Source organism: Trachemys scripta, chromosome 9 (assembly GCF_013100865.1).
Source record: "Trachemys scripta elegans isolate TJP31775 chromosome 9, CAS_Tse_1.0, whole genome shotgun sequence".
Classification (NCBI taxonomy): domain Eukaryota; kingdom Metazoa; phylum Chordata; order Testudines; family Emydidae; genus Trachemys; species Trachemys scripta.
Window position 1 is genome coordinate 7,943,036 of NC_048306.1, and position 23,255 is coordinate 7,966,290.

The following is a 23,255-nucleotide window of genomic DNA, read 5'->3' on the forward strand; positions in this document are numbered from 1 at the left end:
AATATTTGAATATTTTCATCCTGATAGGGGACAAAAGTCAAAATATCAAAAACAATTTGCCAAAAAGTAGCACAGAAAATGTTTATTCAGAAACGTTGAAATGAAACATTTTTATATTTTCAATTGAAGTGAAACAAATGTTGACAGGTCAATTCAAATCAAAACATTTCACATTTTTCTATTGAACAGTTTAATTGAAATTGACATTTTTTACATGAAAAAATCAATTTTGACAAAACTCCATATTTCATCAGGAAAATGTTTCATTCAAAAAAAAAAAAAATGTGACCAGCTCTAACATTGTCATGTGTAAAATATACAGCCAACATTTCTAGTCTAGTCTTTCATTAGTGGAAGAAATCAGATAGATTAACTCAGTACATCCAAATCATTGCCTTAGTATATAAGTCTTGGAGTCTTATGAAATCTATGTTTCCTTTTAACTACAGTCTTGAAATATGTGCCCCAGCACTGATTCCACTGCTCATGTGAATGACTTAGTTCTTTGTGTTTGTACATATTAGGAAATTTTGGGGAACTTCATCAAGCTTGATTCAGACCTGGGTTTCACCGATAGACATTGGTCCTGCCTGGGGTTTAAAATTCTGCCCGGGGTTAAAAATTCTGCCCAGAGCATTATGCTGGCAGTCCAGCTTTAACTATGAATGCTATAATGCTGTAGAAAGCCTGCCAGAACTTTAAAAAAAAAACCCTACCACAACAAATACTTTACAAATGGGCTTTAATTTATTAACTATGCAGCAAGCTGGGCATTTATAAAATATAGTTTGGGATTCAGCCGTAACTCCCTCTTAAATATGGTTTAACCCCTTAAGAATGTTGTTACAAGGTTACGAAAGGTAAGTACATTTTGAGTCATGAATATTAATAGTTGTATTTAATGATTATATATTACTTACATGTAGGGTAATTCCCAGCTCAGGTAAACATACACATGCTCGGAATAGCAATGAGGTCATAGCAGTAACTCAGGCTAGCTGCCCAAGTACAGTTCTGCAAAATCCCCCGAGTATGTACGAGGGCAGATTGCCTGAGCGGTCACCCATGCTGCTGTGGCCACGCAACTATTTTTAGGTGATAGCTCAAGCAGAGCTAGTGTGTGTCTGTTTATCCGAGTCACGAATTAGTCCTTCCACCTGCTGTCTTGTTGTGCCCTCAAATTTGAAATGAAGACGCCACTGAGGGAAGCTGCAAAGAGAAAAATGTATGTGTATAAATACAGGTTTCAGAGTAGCAGCCATGTGAGTCTGTATCCTCAAAAAGAACAGGAGTACTTGTGTTAGTCTCTAAGGTGCCACAAGTACTCCTGTTCTTTTTGTGTATAACTAGTGAAACTTGAATAAAGGAAGATGTTACAAAAGGGCTACATTGCATGCAGAATGTTAACAAAAGGTCAGTCGAATAAAATGCTCTTAGGTAGACGTTCACATCTGAACTGCTATGTAAGTGCTCAGTGCTTTAAAAACAATAACTACACCTCTATCCTGATATAACGTGACCTGATATAACACGAATTTATAATGTGGTAAAGCAGTGCTCCGGGGGGGGGGGGGGGGGGGCGGGGCTGCGCACTCCGGTGGATTAAAGCAAGTTCAATATAATGCAGTTCCACCTATAACATGGTAAGATTTTTTGGCTCCTGAGGACAGTGTTATATTGAGGTAGAGGTGTACTTAGTTCTCACAACCTCCCCCCCGTGAGCTAAGTGAGAACTAGTATCCTCTTTTTTTTTTTTTACAATGGGGAAAAGGAGACACAAAGGGTATGTCTACACTGCAATTAAAAACCCAGAGCCGGCCTGTTATGGTGCAGTTACAGTCTTCCAAGTTCTTTTTCTTAGTGTGTGAGCAAATGTTCAGTCTTGGGAAGACATGCTTTTGTGGTGTTAGTTTTTGTTGTGCAAAGCTGTGGTCCTTGGGAAAGGAGCTATCTGATAAGCAGGCGAGTTTGTTTCTGTCTTGGTTTCTGTCTTGGTTTCTGATTGCTGTAAAATTCTTGAGGCAGAATTGCTCTCTGGGAACTAGGGTTTGGTGTTGGGCTGAGATCCCTGAAGAAGAAATTGCCCTGCATGCTGTATGACTCTCATGTCAGGATGGTGTAAATGTGTAAGCAAGTCACACTTAGAGTATACCTAGATTCCACCTCACTGATTTCCCTTTACTGGGAAGTCAACGTGCAAAGCCCTGGACATCTGTTCCCACTTGGCAGAGGAGCATTGCTGGTGTCGGACTGGGACACAGGGACTGGAAGCTAGGGCAACAATACTTTACTGAATCATACGGCGATGCATGGTCTCATCATATGAATATATACTGATATTTGATGAGATCTCAAAAGCTTCAACAGTCTAAGATATGTACACATTAATGAATGCATGTCCTAGAAAATACGATGCTGATTATGAAATGATATGTATCAGTGATCTTTTAGGAAAAATCTGGTGTCAAAGGATTACAGTATACAAGGATTGTTCATTTCTATATGTAATTGGAAACCTTTTAAGGTTATCTAAGTACGGTAAGTTTCTATGTGCTCTATAAGAGCTGTATTGTATTTTACTAGTAACCAGAGGAATTTTTAATGATCTGTATTATATCCATGGGATATTAGTCATCAACAGTCACAGATGAATAAATGTATTAGGGAAAAAAGTCACCAGATTTTTTTTTTTCAATAATGGAAACTGAATCATATTCTTTCTATAGCAGCTAATTAATTCTGTATAACAGCAGAAGAATTGATTCACTTTACTGGCAATTGCTCTACATTTATAAGAAATAAGATAACGGGGGACAGTAAAACACTATCCTCTTTCAGTAGGTTGGCTGAAATGTTAAAATTGAGCCAATAAACATCAGATTGTGATAAAATCAAATCAATGCAGGGTAATATGGAAGCACTAAAGCCCCTAATATTCCATTGTGTTTTTTTCCTTTCAAGATTGAACAATGGGTGCAGTTTGCCCTGTTTTGGGAGATCTACATTGTTGATGTTGTTGAGCAAAGATTTTTTTAAAAATATTTTAATGCATCCTCTGTTATTGGAATCTTCAGAGCTGGATGTTGCACAGTGCAGGAGTGGAACTGTGTGGCTACAGGGCCTGATCTAAAGCATGCTGAAGTCAATGGAAGTCTAGTATCAGGACCTTATGCTCAAAGCATATCCTGATAAGCAAGACACAGGGCTTATTCCTGCACTGATTAAAGTCAATGGGAGAGTTGCCCTTGGCTTCAGTGGTATAAGATCACGTCCTATGGGCACACTCCAATTCCCATTAAAGTCAATGGCAATCTTTCCATTGATATTAATGGATCTTGGAGCAGAAAACCTAACATATCTCCTAATGTATCCACATGTATACTTAAGACTATACAAATATAACAGTTCTTCTCAGAAAAGCACATACTTGCCTAGCAGCTGTGTCGCTGCTTGGGAAATTTTTCTTGTAGTTCTGCCTCTTGTGTGAAAAGTAAACTTTTCAATACAACCTGCCTCAGAAAAATCCTCCATATCTTTTGGCCCAGAACAATCTCAAGCTGAGATCTATTGACACGGTGCAGCCAAGAGGACATGAGCACCATCATTGCCAGGAGGCGTTGGAGATGGATCGGTCATGTGCTTTGGATGGAAACTGATTCCATCACCAGAGTAGCAATCAGATGGACACCTGAAGGCAAGCAAAAACTAGGCCACCCGAAAACAACATGGCGAAGAGCTGTGGAAGCCGAGCTGAAAAACCCGGGGCACAGCTGGGGAATCATTGAAAGACTTGCCAGAAACAGACAGGAGAGGAGGAGCTTCATCGCTGCCCTAAACACCAGAGGCATAATGGGAAAGTGATGATGAGGAGCTCCCTGTGGGTGAAAAGAAAACAGATAATATACTGAGGGAATATTTTTCTTCAAATATTTGGTTGAGGAAAGCACCAAGGTAGTGTTCATTATCTTCTGAATCCATTATCTAATCCCATTTACATTCAATTATATAACCTGAAAAGATGTTGTGATATGAAGTTCTGATTCTTTCCTCTAACTCTTCTAATTTTAAGAGAGAGTTAAATTGGTGCTCATCATGTGTTCTGGTGCAGATAGGCTTTTGTTACTTTAAACTGATTGTTGTGGTGAGAAAAGTAGGAGAGCAGAAGAATAAAGGAGGGGTTTTGTTTTTGTTGCAATGATTAGGTAATGTCATTTGTACTATCACTTGTAAGTTTCAGTGATTACTTTCTTCGCAGTCAATCCTGGAAATAGGGCATGCTACCTACGTAAATGTCGACATTTCACTTTAACAATGCAGAGTTGTGCATGTAGAAAAATTCACTGGAAACAAACAGCTATGAGAGCAATTTGTAATGGCAACAAGGACTAAGGACTGATACTAATATAATACTGTAATGTGCACCTGTAGTGCTTGCTGCTGGTACAGGTGGAGGTTCTGTTTCCATTCTCTTACCCATTTTTAACGGCTCTTAACTTTTTCATGCAAATACCTTTGGGGATTAGGTGTTGTGGTTTGGAGCCTACCCTGAAGCTAGAATTGTTTGGTTTAAGCCAAATCAGTTTAGCCATATTTCAGCTGTGTGGGTGGGTAAAAATAACTGGGCCAGGTTCTAACATTAGATCCAGGCCCTTTGTGGCAATTCAGTGGCGGAAGCAGGGCAGCAGCTGGCCACAACAAGATAGCAGAGAATGCCCCTGTTGAAGGAGAACGCTGCTGGCACAAGTGTGTGCAGCTGGATCCTACGTGAACCCCCCTTCCTGTTAGCACTGCGGACTTGTCAGGGGCAGACAAGGGTGTGGAGCAGGTGTGGTGAAACTCCACTCTGCTGTGCCTATGTTTCGTTGGCATCGGGCCACTAAGGATTCTGGGTGAGTGGCACAAGAGAGAGCAGCTCTAATTCTTACCAGGGCTGGGGCAGTCCTAGGGAACCAGCAGAGAGAATCAGACCTGTCTTCTGTCTGTTCCCATTGACATATTGCACAATTTTGGGGGGACTTGACTCATGGTTTTTTGAACACCAGGCAATGCTGCAATCCTCCTCATTGAATGCATATTTAAATAGGTAATGGTTTACGTTGTAAAGTGTATGTGGTTAAAAGACGTGATCAGAAATATGGCCAACTTAACATAGTTGCAGGAAGCCTAACTCCAGTGTGATGGATAATTCCATTTTGACGTTGGAGGACTGACAATGGCTCGTGCATTTGTAAATCAACAATATGCATGTATTCTGGAGCTACAGGTTTGTGCATTGCTAAACCCACAAACGAGTTTTAGGAGTGCATTCTCAGCACAAAGCACTGAGCTTCAGTGTAACTCCCGTTAACACTGAGCTAAAAATATAGCGCAAAGCATGAATCCAGATTAAATACTAGCTGTCAGAAATGAAAGGTATGCTTTAGTCTCTCCTTCATCTGGACACCTAGGGTACATCTACACTGCAATTAAACATCTCTGGCTGGTCCCTGTCTGCTGACTCAGGTTTGGGCTATGGGGCTGTAAAGTTGCAATGTTGACATTTGGGCCTGGGCCCTCTTTTGGAGTCCCAGAGTCTAGGCCCCAGCATGAACCAAAAATTGATACCGCAATTTTATAGCCCCATAGCCAAAGCCCCACAAACCTGAGTCAGATGACATGGGCCAGCCACAGTGTTTAATTACAGTGTAGACGTATCGTCGGTGTCTTTCTCGCTTCTCCACGTATGTTCCCTCTGGGCCAGATTGTTCCCTTCTGCTCTAGGCATGAGGGTTCCATCCCTTTTGCACCCCTATGCAGCAGCAGGGCATGCCTTTCTCCATAACGCAGATTGCTCTCCAGGTGTGCCCCTTTAAATTCAAGCCATGGAAAGGGGAGGAAAGTGAAGGTCATGCCCCCACTCCCTATGCACCATCTAGTGCTGCACCTTCTGTTCTAGCTAAAGGAAGGATGTTCTTGTGTAGGTTTGGCAGAATGCATTTGTATTTGTTTTATAATTTTAACCGATAACATTGATGATTATTTTAAGCATTTTTCCTATTGTAATAGACTTTAATTTTCATAGTTGTGGGAAACTGTGGGAGGGAAGGAGAGGCCAGACAATAATTATTGAATGACAGCAGATGTTGAGATTCAAAGAGTTCAAGCTTTGTAACCATTAAACCACAAATTGTTAACCTCACATGTCAAAATATATAAAGGAAAGAGCTGTAAATCAAATGCTAAGTTCTCAAGTAGCATTTTTCCCCACTTTGCCTTTTTGCAAATTTCAGTTATTACCAATGGAAATATTTGTTGTCAGCTTGTGCGTGTGGGGGTGAAATCGACATTTACCGATAAAAATCTCCTTCCAAGCCTTGTCTTATGTTCAAAGCACTGGAGTGAGGGGTAGAAGACCTGGGTTCTATCCCCAGTTGTGCCATAAACTCCTCTGTTGACTTTGGGCAAATCACTTAATCTTGCTGTGCCTCAATTTGCCATCAATAAAATGAGGATCAGAGCATTTCCTTTCTCCCCTCCTTTGCCTATCTTGTCTATTTCGACTGTAAGCTCTTTGGGGCAGGGACTGTCTGATGTATGTGCACAGTGCTGAGTGTTACAGGAGTTCTCTTAACACCTAGAGGGATGTGGCCCCAATCTGAGTCCGCCACCCTAATACTACTAGAATAATCATCTCCTCTTTTACCAACTATTCTCAGAATAGGAATTTAGGGAGTTTGGAAAATGTATATTAACAACCCAATAGATTACAACAGCCCTTCCAAGCTATTATGGGCCATTATCTAAATTTATATTTAGGGAGATTTAAACACTGTTATGTGAGTTATGATCCATCATCTGGATAAGTATTTCAGGACATTTCAGAATACAGATTGTTGACTGAAAGCAGAAATGATATAAATCGTTGATATAAATACTCTTCTTTGGCAGTCCCGTATGTCTGCATACTTAACCCCTGCCTCATAAATGTGTTACTGGTGAGGACGCATTACTGCTGTGCACACTTAGAGGAGGTTCATTTAAAGTTGTAACACAAGGTCTGATGGGCAGAGCTCCCCCTCCCGATGTGCAGACAGAAGGTCAGTTACCTTCATGGCGTTGTTCTCTCCTTCAGTCAAACCCTACAAGGTCTCTTTTGGGAAGGGAAGGGAGTAGGTAGGCCAGCACAACAGGAAATGAGCGTCATCCTGCCAGCACCCAGTGCAAACTCAACAGGAAAGTTAATACAGCCAGATTTCCTATGCACTTGGAAATCCCCTGATAGAGAAGGCTTACAGGCAGCTGGTGTATGGAATTTGTCATGCTGCAGGGGTCTGGAGCAGATGAAAAGCCCAGACTCTCCATTCAGCTCACATACTGCCCTGGGGGAGTGATAAGATCCATGCACACCTTGTGGGATCCATGGGATTTGGAGGCAGGATTCCTGGTTTCTTCTTTGATGAGGCCCTACTCCTCTGATGGAAGAATTCAGAGGAAATCCCACAAGGGGAACTTTGTAGAATTTCCTGACCCCTGCATGGACAATCTGTGTACGGCTGTGATCTGGCCCACACAATATTTAAAGGCACTAATGATCCTCTTTACAGGTGGCAACCACAACATTTAGCACCAGATTCTAGGTGCAAAAGAGTGGGGAGGGGTTTGATTCTCGGATCGAACCCACCCCCAGGCACAGGTTAGAACAGCCTGGGAACTGCTCTAATCTTTGTCAGCATACTACAGTTCCCCATTCCCTGGGATTACACACCACCTGGGGATAGGTGGAGCACATTTCACTTTGGCCACCCTCCCTCCCTGTTCTTCACCACCCCTCAGTGCACCTGACATGTCTCTTCTAGCCCCTGATACAGCTGGGGCTGTGGAAAGAGAGGGGCAGGCTGCATGCTTTCTGGGGACTTCTCTGTGGGTGGGGATCCCCCAACGGGGGCATTGCCGGTGGTTTCCGAGCAACACAAAGGGAGTGATGTAGGGCCAAGAATCTTGTTCACTCTTTGTAAAATGTCCTTTTGATTTAAAGGAAGGTGAAAAGCATCCAGAACCTTTAACGCCTCGCTCCTCTCTGCACTCCTGCATAACGGAAAATGTACAACTCCTTTTGTTAGTTTTATTTATTTATTTCACAGCTTAATGGGCTGAGATTTTGTAGGACAAGTTTCAGCGCTATGAATTTTTATGTGGGGGTGGGGAGGAAAACGGAAGCACTCACACAGAGCAGTGAGGATATCTGCATGAATTGGGCCACTGCACAAGAGGTGGTTTTAATTTGACTAAGAATGAATAGATTGCTGCGAATCAATTACAATCTAATAAGGGTCTTTATTGTCAAACCTGCTGATAAAATGGAGTGCCATTGTTCTGAACTGCACTACATTGAAATGAGATTTCAAAAGAACTTAATGTTGACTTGCAAATCTTTGATCTCTTATCCTAGTGGGAATTTAGAAACACCAACCCCTAACGGTTTCCGCTTTAAAATAAGCAGTTGATAGATTATTATGAAGAGAGTTTCCTTCCTTGGGTCTGATAGGGGCTGAGCAGCTCCATGTGATCATTTAAACCTTCAACTCCGATTGTCTTCGGTGGGAGTGGAGGGCGCTCAGCACCTCCTAGAGCCAGGACCCTAGACAGAGAGAGAGATTTCGGGGGGTTGTTTTTCTTTTTTTATTGTATCCAATACAAAGGGATGAAACAGCCCTGGCAGGAGAAGCTGTATTTTGCTCCTGTCCATGGTTTCTCATTATGGAGCTGAATGAACACATCCCTTGGTAAAACTGGGAAGCACACTTGCCGGGTTTCAGAGCCTGGGCTCCAATCCAAGCCTGAACATTTACACTGCTATTGTTAGCCCGGCAGTCTGAGTCCCATAAAAACAGAGTCAATTCACCCGGGCTCTGGGACTAGGATTCAGGATGACAGAGGGGATCTTCTTGGAAGGCCCATTCATCCCAACTGCTGTCTCCACCCTCCCTTGCAGGGTCACTTCAATTGAACACTCCTCCAGGGACTCCCCCTGGAAACTTTCTTAAATGTGTCTCTGCTAAAAAAGATAGAAAATCCTGAAGTTATAGGGGTGCTGTATAAAAGAAATGTAGCTGAACATGTGTGTACTTGAAAGAGCATCATCTAATGACACACCAAGAATGTGTAGCATTCTTCTTAAATTAGCAGGGTCAATAAAGTTGCTGCTATGAATTGCAAATAACTTTCTAATTAAGCACCTCTTAACAGCTGGGAACAACTTTCCCTGGGAAAGTCCCAGCATTCCTAGCCCACTCCTCCCACATGAATCTCCAGGCAACCTCCTCGGGCTGGGGGAGGGGGATAATGTGACAGGAGCAGCTGGCCCCCTCTTCTGTGCAGCAAGGAAGGGGAGGGACCTTTCTCACACAGATCTTGAGGATACAATCTTCCCCGGGGGCTTTAGGGAAATGTTTCAAAAGCAAGCGACCGTGGAAAAGAGAGGTATATGTATTCAGAGCAACCGCCGTGTGTACACTAAAGCAGAATTTAGTTTTACACAGAGCCTGGCATTCAAAATGTATTTCAGCACTTAAGGAATGAATTATTATATTAATTATGGGGCAAATCTTGCCATTGGCCACATGGGAGCTGCGAGGACGGTGCCTGTAGGCAGAGGAAGTGTGCAGAGCTGCCTGGCCACGCCTCCACCTAGGAGCTGGGCGAAGGGGGACGTTGCCACTTCTGGGAAGCCTCCCAGGTAAGCGCCGTCCAAAGCCCGCTTGACCCCGTCCCGTGCCTCAACCCCCTGCCCCCTCCCACACCCAAACTTTGCTGCTGCTGTGGGGTGGGAGAGGGAGCACAGTGGCCCAAGACTGCCCCAGCAGCCACTGGTGCGACTTGCACAGGGGCTGCCTGAGCTGCCTTTGGACAAGGTGCACCGGCCGCTGCAGAAGTCATGGAAAGTCATGGAATCCGTGACCTCCGTGACAAATTCATAGCCTTAATCATGAACAATGAAAGAGTCAAATAGCAGAGGAAATGAATGAAGGAACCATAGCCTGAAAATTATTTGTCCAAATTTATTTGTCATGTCAATAAGTGTTTGCCACTTATTGATAGCAAATGCCTTTGTAGAATTTAGGAATGTCTCAGGAATTATTCATCAACAAAATTAAGATACATTTGCAGCAAATGTTATCCGCAGCACATCATTTGGGCATGTCTGGACATGATTGATAATGGGAGACTATCACAAATGTTGGTGGGTCAGTGTTGTTTAAATTAAAATCAGTTCGTTCAGACAATGATCTGCACTATCCTGACCTATTTTAAACTCTTTAGCCTGTGCAATTAGCATGGAAAGACTAGGAAGAAGGGATTTTCTGTGTAATTTCTGGTGCCTCATTTTTCCCATATGTGCCAGATATATTGTCAGTGGAGCTGGTCTCAGGATATTTTGCCACTCCTGATTCTGGTCCCAACCAGAGCCAGAAAGACAAAAGGTGTGTGAAAATGCAGATTGGTTTAGATACAGTTTGAGGGCATAGCGAAAATACCACATTACTTTATTGTTTTCTTTATTTTAATTGCACTGGTTTGCTTACTCATATCTACAACCATCTTTACCTCTTTATGAAAAGCTAAAAAAATAGCAATCTCTGACAACATTTACATATACCACTATTCACACAGACTACCACCAGCAAAACACACAAACAGAGTTTAGCCCAGGGGTCGGCAACGTTTGGCACGCGGCTCACCAGGGTAAGCACCCTGTTGGGCCGGGCCAGTTTATTTACTTGCTGATGCGGCAGGTTCGGCCGATCGCAGCCCCCACTCGCCGCCGTTCGCTGTCCCGGGCCAATGGGGGTGGCAAGAAGCCAGGATGGCGAACCGCGGCAAGTGGGGGCCGCGCTTGGCCAAACTTGCCGTGTCAGCAAGTAAATAAACTGGCTCGGCCCACCAGGGTGCTTACCCTGGCGAGCTGCGTGCCAAACGTTGCCGACCCCTGGTTTAGCCCTATACAGAGATAAACATTCATTCATATTACCTCACGATTACTCAGAAACATACAATATTCCTTCCCATTATATTTCTTCATTAGGGATCACTGAAGCAGAAAGACATAAAGTTAGACTGACATAGATAGCTGCCTGCAGTATAGATTCCAGGAGAGAATGATCATGTCCTTTCCTTGAAAGTAAATGTAGTGCACATGAAAAGTTCCAGATTGACAAGCCTGGCGAATGAGGTCCTCCGTTTATTTGGGGAACAAACACAACATAAACAGCTTTATGACCCTGCTAGGGTGCCTCAATCTTGATATGGAGGTAGAATGGGGTGAAAGTCTTCAGCCAAAACTCTTTTTCAGCAAAAGATGCATATTCAGCAATACTGAAACATTTTGTGAATTGGTTTTGGTTTTGCCAAAGCGTTCCCCTTGAAGACACAACAATTCTGAAAAAGTGGAGTTGTTTCATTTTGAAAATGAAACAGTCTGATTTTTCTGTTGGAAATGGTCTTTTCTTTCAATGTTCCCTTTGTATATTTTTAAAAAATGCAAAAAACGTAAAACAAAAAGCCAAGCTCGAAATAGAAATGAAATGTTTTGTTTTGGGTTGAACAAAACAGTTAATTTGACCCCAAAATAATATTTGTATTAATTTTTTGAATTGACTGAGTACATTTTCTTTAAAAAACATTCTGGGACTGCCAGGAAACCAAAAGTTCTCTCTGAAGGTACTATGTCGACTTTAAGGTCAAGAAGTGGTTCAATCGCCATTCCCATTCAATCCTTAGAGCCAGTAAAAAAATAACCTGTGAAAAAATATAGAAGTTGTTTTAATTTGGAAGTTCTTGAAATGGACCCATTTTTGTTTCTTTCAAAATGTTTCGATCCTTTTTCCCTTTTTTAAAAAATCAAAAGCTTTATCAGAATGATTACTGAAATGTTTAATTTAAAGAAAATGTCTTTCGGTATGTGAAAAAATGTCAATAACCACTGTGGTAATGTTTTCAATTTCAAATTCAGAGAAGGGGAAAGGCATGATTCCTTTTTTTTGTGTCAATATTTCTGTTTTTTAAATCTCAATAATTTTCAGTTCTTGTTTGGGGGGGCGGGGGGGGGGCAATTTTTATTTGAAAACTTTTGACCAGCCTTTCTCCTCGGGGACAGAAAGGGTGCTGCTACTTTCTATCTAATCAAATGATATTTTTTGCATCTAATCTGAAATGGATTGAGGCCACCCCTTTATTGTGTGAATGTCATCAAAAGTCATCGTATAGTAATCTCTCTCAATCCTGACTAATTCGGGATGGATGAGATTCACTTTAGGGAATTCTATTGCATCACTGGGAATTCAGGCATCCTAATCATGTCATTTTCACCTGGTTGACAGCTTAGCTTCTATAGCAATGCTAAGGAGGAGGAGGAGAATAGCTAAAGACACAAAGCAATTGTCCAAACCTTGAGAGCATGAATTTATAAGGATAGACGAGCAATGCATTCCATGTTCCTTTTGGGTAGGAGAGACATCTGACTTTAGTACTGATCTGCGTGCATCACTGTAGAATCCATTAAACTCCACTCACGGCAGTGAGCATCCAAGCCCAGGTCAACAGACTCAGGCTTGCCCCACTGTACTCAGATGAGCTGTGTAGACAGTATTTTAAGTGGTGGCTTGGACTGGAGTTCAGGCTCTGAAGCCTGCGTCCTCCCTAGGCTTATGATCCCAAGCCACAGTGTGTACACAGCTATTTCTAGCATGATAGCAAGAGCCCCACAGGCCCAAGTCAGTTAACCTGGGCTCGGAGGCTTGCTGCCATGGGCTGTGTGCATGTATCTCGCGGGGGCTTGCAGGGAAGGTCGCTGGCTCTGTGCGTTTAGGGCCAGACCTGTCACCTTTCACAACTGAACCATAAATCTCAAGATTTTATAACAAGCTGAGTTTTAATTATTAAGTCTGATTAACTCTGTATCCTACCCTTGAGCCACATATTATAAGCCAGATTGTTATTTTTTGGAGTTAATTCAACCCATAATTTACACAGCACCGTTGCCCTTTAACAGTCTCTCTTGCCTGAAACTTCATGTTCCTTTAACATCTCTGCGGGTCCCTGTTCACCTCTGCTACACACATGGGAGATCTAAAAGCACTGCATGCTGAGAAGAGTAGGAGTGACACAAGCCTTTCACGCCTCCAGGCTTTGAAATGGTACGTCTTAAGCAGAAATGGCAGAAGGATAAGAGAAAGAGAGAGATTTGTGTTTTAGACTGTTTGGTCATACGCAGGTCTGTCTTCCTTGGGTTCTACAAACATTTATGTGTATTTACAGGAGTTCTTGACATTCATCTGATCTTTTCACATTGAAAATAGCAATGGAGTGAAAAGTTCACTCTATAGTGGATGTGCAGCTGGAGAAAATCATCGAGATGACTCTAGCATGGCAGCTGTAGCATCATCATTATTTGATTATTATTTATTTACAATAGCACCCACTTTCACACTAAGCACCCCATATTCACACCCTCCACACTATTGTATTAATCCTTGTACAAAGTATGCCTTGTGTAGTATCATTTGAAAACTAATAAATCACTGATCATTAATATTCTTGCATGATGTATGTATGCAGTGGCTATTAAGAGTTATGGATACATGCTCGACTTATGATGAAGGTGGGTTTAAACCAGACATGTCAGGGAGAGAAGATGGCAGGAAACAGAACAATTTGCATTTCAGCCAGCAGAAGTGGGAGAAGCAAGAACATGGAGTTTCCTTCACCACCAGACTCCATGTTGTCTTCCTAGCAGCTTGAATAAACTTTACTTAGAGGGGTAACCCTCAGATAAATTCTTTTCAATGGTTAACTGGTCTATAAAGACAGAGGGGCTGAACCTCAATTGATAAGCAGTTGAATCAACTGATTCTTATAATACAGTAATATTGTATACAGTGTTTAGAGCGAGGTCCCATCTAAAAGCTAATGACACCCTAACCTTCTATGATTCTATGTCAGCTTGCTTAAATGCAAACAGCACAGCAGAGGTGGGTCTTGAACAGGGACTTAGATGTGGGCAGGATACAGGCCTCGTGTATGAGCTGAGGGAGGTTATGCCATGCATAGGGGCCTGCATGGAAGAGAGCACAGAAGCAGTAGTATATGAAGCTGACAAATGGGCGGATATGGTTAGGAGCTTTGGTGGAGTGGAGGCGATGGAATCTGATTTAGGCACTGGCCCTCGGTGTTGATATTCAGGTTCCCTCTATACATTTGGGACTAAATCATGTCTCCACCTTTTAATGCATGTTAGAGAACATAACAAAGGCATGGAGATTCTACTTCCAGTTCTTTTGTTCAGCAAACAGCTATGATGTTTCTACAAGTGCTCTGGTGAACTTCAGTTAGTACTAACCACCTTGGATGGTGTCTGTCTGGTGGGAGTGTGCTGATAGTCAACATCTCTTTCCTCCCCACACTAGCTGGCAACAGCAGGGCTGTGGTCAGAAGTGTGTGCTAAGCTTTTTATCTAGGTGTAGCAAGTAGCACTCCTCCCAGCACATTTGTAAATATTTAATAAGCCCCTCAGCATATCTTGAAGTATTACACATAATGCTCCCAGCCACCACTGCTCATGGAATGTGCTTACCCTCCCAGCCATTTTCTGAGCCTTCACAGAGCAGGTTTTTAGGAGGCAGAGAGGCATATATGAGTGGTACATCATCTTCTTATTTTTAATTAACTGACTTATTCTTCATCCATAATAGCTGCTCATTTAAAATACCATTCATGCACCAGGAAAACTGCTACACTCTGGGCTGCTATACAGATTTTAAATTTTCTCCAGTCAATGTTGTATGATGCTTTTCAACTGCTCCTTTTGGTCTAAGGCTTTAGTAATTAGATTAGTCATGTTAGTTAAAGCAGGACAAAGTAATTTTAAAGGAGATTGTGAATGGGCAGCTGAAGAAAGATATGCAAATGGTATCTAAAATACTTGAAAGTACAATAGCCTTTTGTACATTGATAGAACCAGCAAGACCTTCCTTCTTAAAAAAGCAGAGAATGTTTTGTTTTAAAGTAGATATGGACCCTATACATAAAATTCAGATCCAGATTCTGACCCCCCCAACCCTACTCCAAAAAGTGTGTTGGTGTTCAGAGGCAGAGGTTTGATTTGGATTCTTGACGTAGACATCTGGATCTGGGTTTTGATCCCCCACCCCCAAACTCCCAGGTTGTTGGGAACTGAAGTTTTTGGCCTGTATTCAGGAATGCATTCACATTCAGGAAGAACACTTAAGTATGTGCAATGTCCAATTAAAGTCCATTGAAGTTAAAATCATTTTTTTAAAGTATTAACATCCATTGAAATATTAAAGTTAAACATGTATGGAAAAACTTTATCGAATAGGGCTGGATTTAGAAGTTGCTTTAATTCTTTCCTGAATCAGGGCCTTTTGGGCTAATTATAATGTGAAAATTGGATGAGCATCTGAAGTTAGAAAATGTGTGGGTGTTTTGATTTTTTTTTTTTTTAAATTCAACGAGAAAACTTTTTAGAATAAGGTGGTTAGTGTAGTTTGTAAAATAATTGCAGAAGCAGTATGATCAAACAAGTCCAGCTGGATAAAATCCCCAAGGGATGTTTATATTGATAGTCTCTTGCTTATTATTTTAACTCATAACTTTAATGATGTAAACTCTCATTATTTTTTTCTGTAGTCTTCTATTGTCAGTTTAAATTGCATGGAAGGCAAAAGAGGGCTACAAATCTATTATATTTACAGTTACTGAGCCTGATTCCTACAATTATCAGATTCCTTGTACATTTCTTAAATAAAACATGAAGATAACCCAGGCTCCTTCCCCACATTTTCCCTCCCTGAATAAAAACAAAGACATTCTAACAATCAAGGACATAGGTAACCTATTAATTGCTCAGCACGTAACAGCTACTTCCTTTATGCACACAGATACTGCACCACTGGTGCTTAGCATTACTACTGACTTAAACCCCATAAAACTGCATTGGAATCAATGTAAGTCCTCTTGGAATTTGGGCCCTGGAGTACAAATTGTATTGTCCAAAACCAAATCCATTGTCTAGCTGCTGAAAATCTAAAAAGCCTGAACAAGGGCGCCGAATATTCAAATAACTAATCTAGTGGCTCGAGCGGAGGCCCTAGAGTGAGGACTCCTGGGTTTGTATTAATAATAATCATGTTTATTATGCTAATGCCTAAGGACAGCCAAGAGTGGGGTCCTATTGTGGTAGGTGTTGTACAAACACAGTGTGTGGTACATGGTCCCTGCCCCCAGAGCTTATAATCTAAATAAACAAGACAAACACAGGGTGGGGGAAGGGGTAGGACACCCAAGCAGAGTTAGCATTTTAAAGACAGCAATTTTTTGCGGGTGGTCAGCTAAATTCAGGGGGAGAGGGAAGGAGGATGAGAGGGACAGGGCAAGGGAGAAGATGGTAAGAGGGGCAGATGTGGTATGAAATTGAGGTGAAGAGCCTGTGAGAGAGCGGGAGGATTGAATCAAACAGCCAATCAGCACAGGACAGAGAAAGTCCAGTCAAAACTATTGTTCTCTGAATGTCCAAAGGACCAGAGGTCCCTGCTTTGTGTGCTCCTGCTGGCTGGAGTCTCTGACTGGAGGAATCTCTCCTGCACAGTCCTGGGTTCAGGGCTGTGGCCAGGAGGAGAGGTGTCCTTGGCTGGGCTCAGTTTTACCCCTCCCCATGATCAAGCAGTAGTCCCTGCTTTGGCTACTTCTGCCCCCACCCGCTGGAGTCTCTAGGTCTGTTCTTGACTCTACCACTGACTCACTCTGTGAACTTGGACAAGTGTCTTTACCTCTTTGTGTCCCAGTTTCCCTATTTGCTAAAGAGGTCTAATTTTTTCTCCTTTAGAGAGTTATTGTTATTCGTATTGTGGTGGTGTCTAAAGACTTCATTAAAGATGGGAGCCCCTAATGTTGGCCAAAGAACAAACAGAGACCTTCCTGCCCATAACTGTACAACCCAAGGATTCCTCCTTCTCATTGGTGATTGACGGACCTCCGACATTGTAGAGGGTCAATATAGACTGAGGAAACATCTGGCATAGAGCACACTAAACATGGAGTTAGGGCTTGGGTCTATTGTCTTTGCACATATCAGCAAGGTGCATGAACCATTGATGAACTTATAGAAATATGTTGTTTCCTCAACCCTCAATCCCACTTGACAAGAGCAGCCCCAAGTTGCCCTCCATAACCGAGGCACTAGAATCTCCTGTTTCTGTTTGTCAAGGTGACACTAGAGCAGTGAGTGTGTCTAGAAACAGGTGAGTTAGATTTGTTGGCTCAACGGTAACGTGTATGGACATGGAGCATTGTATTTATTTTAATATGAAGTAGGGCAGTGGTTCTCAAATTTGGGCCACCGCTTGTTCAGGGAAAGCCCCTCATGGGCTGGGCCAGTTTGTTTACCTGCCGTGTCCGCAGGTTCGGCCGATCGTGGCTCCCACTGGCCACGGTTTGCTGCTCCAGGCCAATGGGGGCTGTGAGAAGCGGCGCAGGCTGAGGGACGTGCTGGCCGCCCTTCCCGCAGCCCCCATTGGCCTGGAGCAGCGAACCGTGGCCAGTGGGAACCGTGATCAGCCAAACCTGCGGATGCAGCAGGTAAACAAACCGGCCCGGCCCGCCAGGGGCTTTCCCTGAACAAGCGGCGGCCCAAGTTTGAGAACTACTGAAGTAGGGTATGGTTATACATACACTGGAGGTGTAATTTCCAGCCCGGGTGGACATACACACTCCAGATTTGATCGAGTGCTTTAAAAATAGCCCTGTAGCCACAGCAGTACAGGCTAGCCACACTAGTCCCTACGGTTCCAGGCGGGTTTGTAATTGGCACAGTTAGCCCATTCTGCCATCCACACTGCCACTGCTACACTTCTCTTTTTACTAGCTCAATCAAAGCTAGTGCACCTACATCTACCCAATCTGGAGATCACAGCTCCAGTTCATGTGTAGATGTGTTCATCGTGACACTGATTATATATATTTTAAATTTCAAAAACATTGTTTTATATCAAACCGTTCTTATCAATGTGCAACAAATGAAACCACCCATGTGGTCAAACCAAAGTTCACTTGCTAAAAGCAAAGATGAATCTCAATCTTCTTCTATGCAAGCGTTAGCTGTATTAGTCTTTACATTCCATCTCATTCCAAAACATCACACAGAGGTTTGCAGTATGTTTAGCAAGATTTTGAACTCATATGGAAAATATTCAAAACAGGAAATACTTTAAATGTTTAGATTCCTCTGAATGTTGAGTTAATGAAGGAGATTAGAAATATTTCCCTATCTGTATGTGGAAAGCTGTCTACAATAAATATTCAAAGAGTATCAAGGATTTCACTGATCTGTTGATAAACTATGGTATCAAAAGTAAAAGTGAGGCCAATGCCATAAAAGAACACAAAATCCTCTTATAGAGACTTACATTCTGTTGGGAATGAGGTTTTCGATAAAATTATTGTAGCATTGCAAAGGAATTACCCAGTTTTACATCATCGGTACGCCAATATAATTAGCTCTCCTGTAATATTTAATTGATTATATTCCTAGAGCACATGGAACCTAACTGTGATTCTGTTAATCAGAGAGAATCAGAATATTGATGATCTTGTAGAGAACAAACAATTCAGTGCTTTCTTTCTCTTCGCACAAGACCGTGAATATCTAGACCCTTCTATTATATTCATAGAATACATGCAAACAAGTTAGATAAAAACATTAAATACTCGGTCAGAAGGTTGCCATGTAACATTACTTTTATTTCTTAAAAAACAGAACCCTAATACACAAGAACCAAAACCAAAGAGAGACAAATAGGGTGCTCTTTAAGGCAGAGAGGCCCAACTCTCCCCGGCTTGCTATTTGCAGACTGACAGCAGAAGATCCCGATAACATGCTTCTCTACAGAGTCCCCTAGTCTGCCAGCAGGACCAGGAAACTATTTGCTTTTAAAGAGACATCTTGGAATTTTAAGAGTTTTCAGTACATCACAACTATTAAAGTATCATGCTAAAAGCAAGGAGACTTTTCTTTGGAGATCTAGGGCCAGATCCCCCAGTCCAGTGCAGCAGCTTTGTACCACACTGCTGATGAATCATTGTCTTACTTCCTTGGCCAGCTATGTCAGTTTTATCACCACAATGGAATGGGTCATCCCATGGTGGCACTGAGTTGGTGTTGTGGCTCCTTTGCTCTTCATACTCTTTCCTATTCCTGCCCTAGGTGGATTGACCAAGGGAAAGGAGCATTGCTACAGCATCCCTTCCTAGCTGTAGTATCAACCTTTAGGTTCTGTTGACAACCTGTGTAACATAAGGGGGGTTTCCTGCTGTTCCAAGTGACCCCAGGGAAATGGACTGCCACACCGCTGGGTCAGGATTGAGAGATTGTAAAGGCCACCACTCCCCTTCCTAAACTATGCTTTGTGCTGAGAATCTGGCCCTTAGGGCTTCAACATGAATGAGAAGATGTGACACTGGTCTTCTGCCCACTGTGGTGATCATAGAAATGTAGGGCTGGAAGGAACCTCGAGATGTCATGTAGTCCATTGTCCACATTAAGGGGGGATTAGACACACACACACACTCTTTCTCTCCTGGTACCAAGGCAGAGTGGGGAAAATAGATGTATTGAACCATTCAGAAGTCAGCTGTATGCATACTCGGCCCTGGGAAAGTCTGAGGAAATGGGATGAATTTATCCCCTATTGACATCAGTGAGTTGCACATGTATAACTCAGGGTAGAATGTAGCCCACTACGCATGGATGCTCTTATTTATTTCATAGCTCTTCTGAGCCACTTAATTCTTAATCGCCATGGTGATAAATTTTGGCATAAAGTCTCAAAACCTAGAAAATAGATGTCAGGGTTTTTATAAAAAAACGCCGCATTCTTGTGAAAATGGTTTCCCTTCTTACTAAACTCAGCCTGTAACATGAAATGTGTCTTAAGCTCTCAGAGACACATCGGAACTGAATTCACTTGACAGATGGATCATAAAATAATGGGAATCTTGATGTTTGCTAAGTGAACATGCTGGTGAACATTTACTGATCACTATCAGCTTAATTCAGTGCACCTGAATGGCTCACTCGGCTTCTGTACAAGTGCCTTATAAATGTATGTAGGGGTTGAGTATGTAGGGGTTTGTGAGAAGAGGTTAAGGACTAAATGGATTTTTAGTTCAGCAAGCGGTAAAGGTAACAAATACAGTGGAAATGTAATGAACAGAACAGAATGGCACATTTAGAAATGGCTGGTTTTGGCAACGCACATACAAAGGGGATAAGAAGTGAAGAGTGTAAGAACAAATTAATGGAGTGATTCTGAGATTATATGAAGAAAGTGACTTTTGGAAGCAGGTTTAGTTCTTCTGGGAATGAAACAAGCAATTTTAAGAACCCAGCATTTTATGATATGGCATGGGGAGGATTTGGTGATCATTTGGCTTGTTGAGAAGGCTTAAGAATGATCTCTGTGAAAAAGGATAAAATATTAGAAAGCATTAATAGTAATTTTACTATAAGATTGGCTAGTCTTAGAAAAGAGGAAAAGTGTCAAGGAACTGAATAAATTGTACGTTGGTTTGGTAAAGACAGATTTTTTAGTAAATGTTTAATGAACCCAGTGCATTTCATGATAAAGATTTTTCACAAACAGAGGGTTCTTTAATATAGCAGATAAAAGCATATGCCTTGGAGCTGAAGCTAGAAAAATTCAAAATGGAAATAAGGAACAAATGTTTAGCAATGGGGGTAATTAACAATTGGAACAGTGGTGGATTCTCCATCACTTGGAGTTGTTACTGGATATCTTTCTAAAAGATGTGCTTTAGCTCCACCACATGTTATTGGGGCCCAAAGCAGGAATTAGCAGGTGAGGTAATTGGATCAAGCCCTTACAAAGGACTCTGTCAATTGCCAAATTAATTCTCAAAATTCATGGCCTGATGTGATTATTGTGGGGCGAGGGGTCGGCAACATACGGGTGAGGTTCTGTGGCCTGAATTCCACAGGAGGTCTGACTTAGATGATTCTAATGGCCGCAGAATCTAAGCATCTTGCCAAAGTTGAGATTAGTGAATGTGCTTGAGCTGAACTACCTACAGTTTTTCAGAGAGAAAAGTTGTTTGGCACTGCATTCTCTGTGAGGGCTGCTGATCTTTGGAATTCATGTTCCCTTGGTCTCAAACATTCTAGGTTTGCTGACCTTCAAAACTGCAAAAATTAAACAGGAAGCAGATGGCAAACAGTAAACCCAGTGCAGGTTCAATTAAAGAGGGGACCAGTGACGTTCGGTAGGTTCATGACCCTTAATCAGTGTTTCAGCAGAAGACGTCTCTGAGTTTTGAGTTTGCAACAAAAGTCCAAACAAGTTCCATCTGCTTTAGGTTTCCCTAGCAACATTTTAAACGTCTCTTTTTATTACATTCCACAATAAATGAAAACGCAGACAACCCCCCTCCCCCACCAAGTAACAGCTATACAAAGCTCTGCAAGAAGTCCTATTGAGCTTAGCAGAGAATGATGATTCTTCTATAGACCGTTGAAACGAATCATCGCATTCTAGAGCAAAAATATAATTCTCTGTCATGCACTCATGAGACAAGAGGAGGATAGGCAAAGATAGCTATAAGCCCCATGCAAGCTTCTTCATATTCTTGGAGCATCTGGGGCCAAGTCAGACTCTAATTGGATTTATGCAGGGATGCTATCATTTGCACAAGCTAGAACAGTCTTCCAGGGGACCACTCAGTGGCCGGGGATCACTTCATCATGTTGCAGCTTGACTCTCTCTTCCCTTGTCATGCTCCTTCAGCCCCATGTCTGCTCGACCATACCCCATGTGCTGGGGTGGAGGGGTGCAGAAGTGCCTGGTGAAACTCCAGGATTACCCTAAATTGGAAGAATTCTATTGGGCCCCATTTGACCAATTCTAAGGTCACTTTGCACCACTGGAATATCACAAAGGGGCCTGAGGAGCTGGCTGTAAAGGGGTAAAGTAATTTTCATTGAACCTTTTTAGTTTTGTTGCTATTCAATTCTATAGGAAAGACTTGGAGACAGTATCATTTGTACAAAACTCTTCTTCCTTCCCATTCAGTGACAGAGTAGGCACCATTCCTGCTGTAGTACTCAAATCCCTACTCAATAGTTTCCAGGTGGACACCTCAGAGACAAATGAATCTCTCTTAAATAAGCATTATGGTATCCTGTAATTCCATGTCTCTCTGGAAATTGCATGAACTAAAGCATCGTCATCATCATATACAATGGGTATGGAGATATTTCCGTGATGGAATTTAAGATTTAATTTTGAAGTGTTTCACATTGGTGGTTCCAAAATCCCTTTGAGTTATCTCAGTGCAAGTTTTCATCTTCTAATTTTTTTTTATATTCAAATGGTGTAAATGTCAATCTCTAAAATTAGTATTATCAGCTTTCTCTGCTCCTACCAAGAAGATACCAGACAGCCACTAATATACTCCAACCATTTATCTTTCTGTGGCTTACAGATATAATATATATGGCATAAATCAATGTCAGAAGACTCTATAAGCACTTGCCCTTACATTATACCATATTAATAAAAATATGAAATATCCTTTCAGTAGTATTTCATTCACTAGTTTTCAGAATTAAAAAGCTGGCATGTGGACATGGACTCTTATGATGCTTTTCCAGTTTTCAGTGTTTTGGAACAGCATGATGCATCTTCGTTCTTGCCATTTCTTCATTCAGGTTTGGCAAATTTTATAGCCTTCTTCCAAAATTCATGGTCCTATTCCAGGCTGCAGATTGGTCTCTCTCAGGTCTGCTGATATCCACTCCATGTAAAAAAGCAACAGAGAGTCCTGTGGCATCCAGATCCAGATTAACACGGCTACCCCTCTGATACTTCACTCCATGTGCTACCTCTTTGGACTCCTCCTTGGTAATCTTCCATCCACAATCATTGCAAGAGCCTTCCTACTGATACAGCTTTCCAGTCTCTGCTGGATATATCTTGGTCAGTTTACATGAGCATATCTATTGGATGAGATTTACAAGTTGCCTGTCCAAGCCTGACACCTTTGGTTTGAAATTGGAGTTTTGCTTCTCTTAGGTGAGCTGTCTGCCAAGGCTGACGAGCCTCACCTGTCCCAGACATTTAAAGTCATCTTTATTCTGCTTGTCATACTCATCATAGGGCTTAAGTGGCATTATTTACATTTTATAGATG

At 42.0% G+C, this 23,255-nt stretch overlaps 1 long non-coding RNA gene across 3 annotated transcripts in view; it reads left to right on the forward strand.

Moving 5' to 3' along the window:
* LOC117883229 overlaps positions 1-23,255 on the forward strand; it is a 117,525-nt gene that overhangs the window by 65,882 nt on the left and 28,388 nt on the right. For 2 of the 3 annotated variants that reach the window (XR_004647212.1, XR_004647213.1), the window contains exon 7: positions 3,546-3,655. The exons of the other annotated variant lie outside the window; for it this stretch is intronic. This is a non-coding gene — a long non-coding RNA (uncharacterized LOC117883229). Of the gene's footprint in view, positions 1-3,545; positions 3,656-23,255 lie in introns of those variants that run through there. 3 annotated transcript variants of the gene reach the window in all.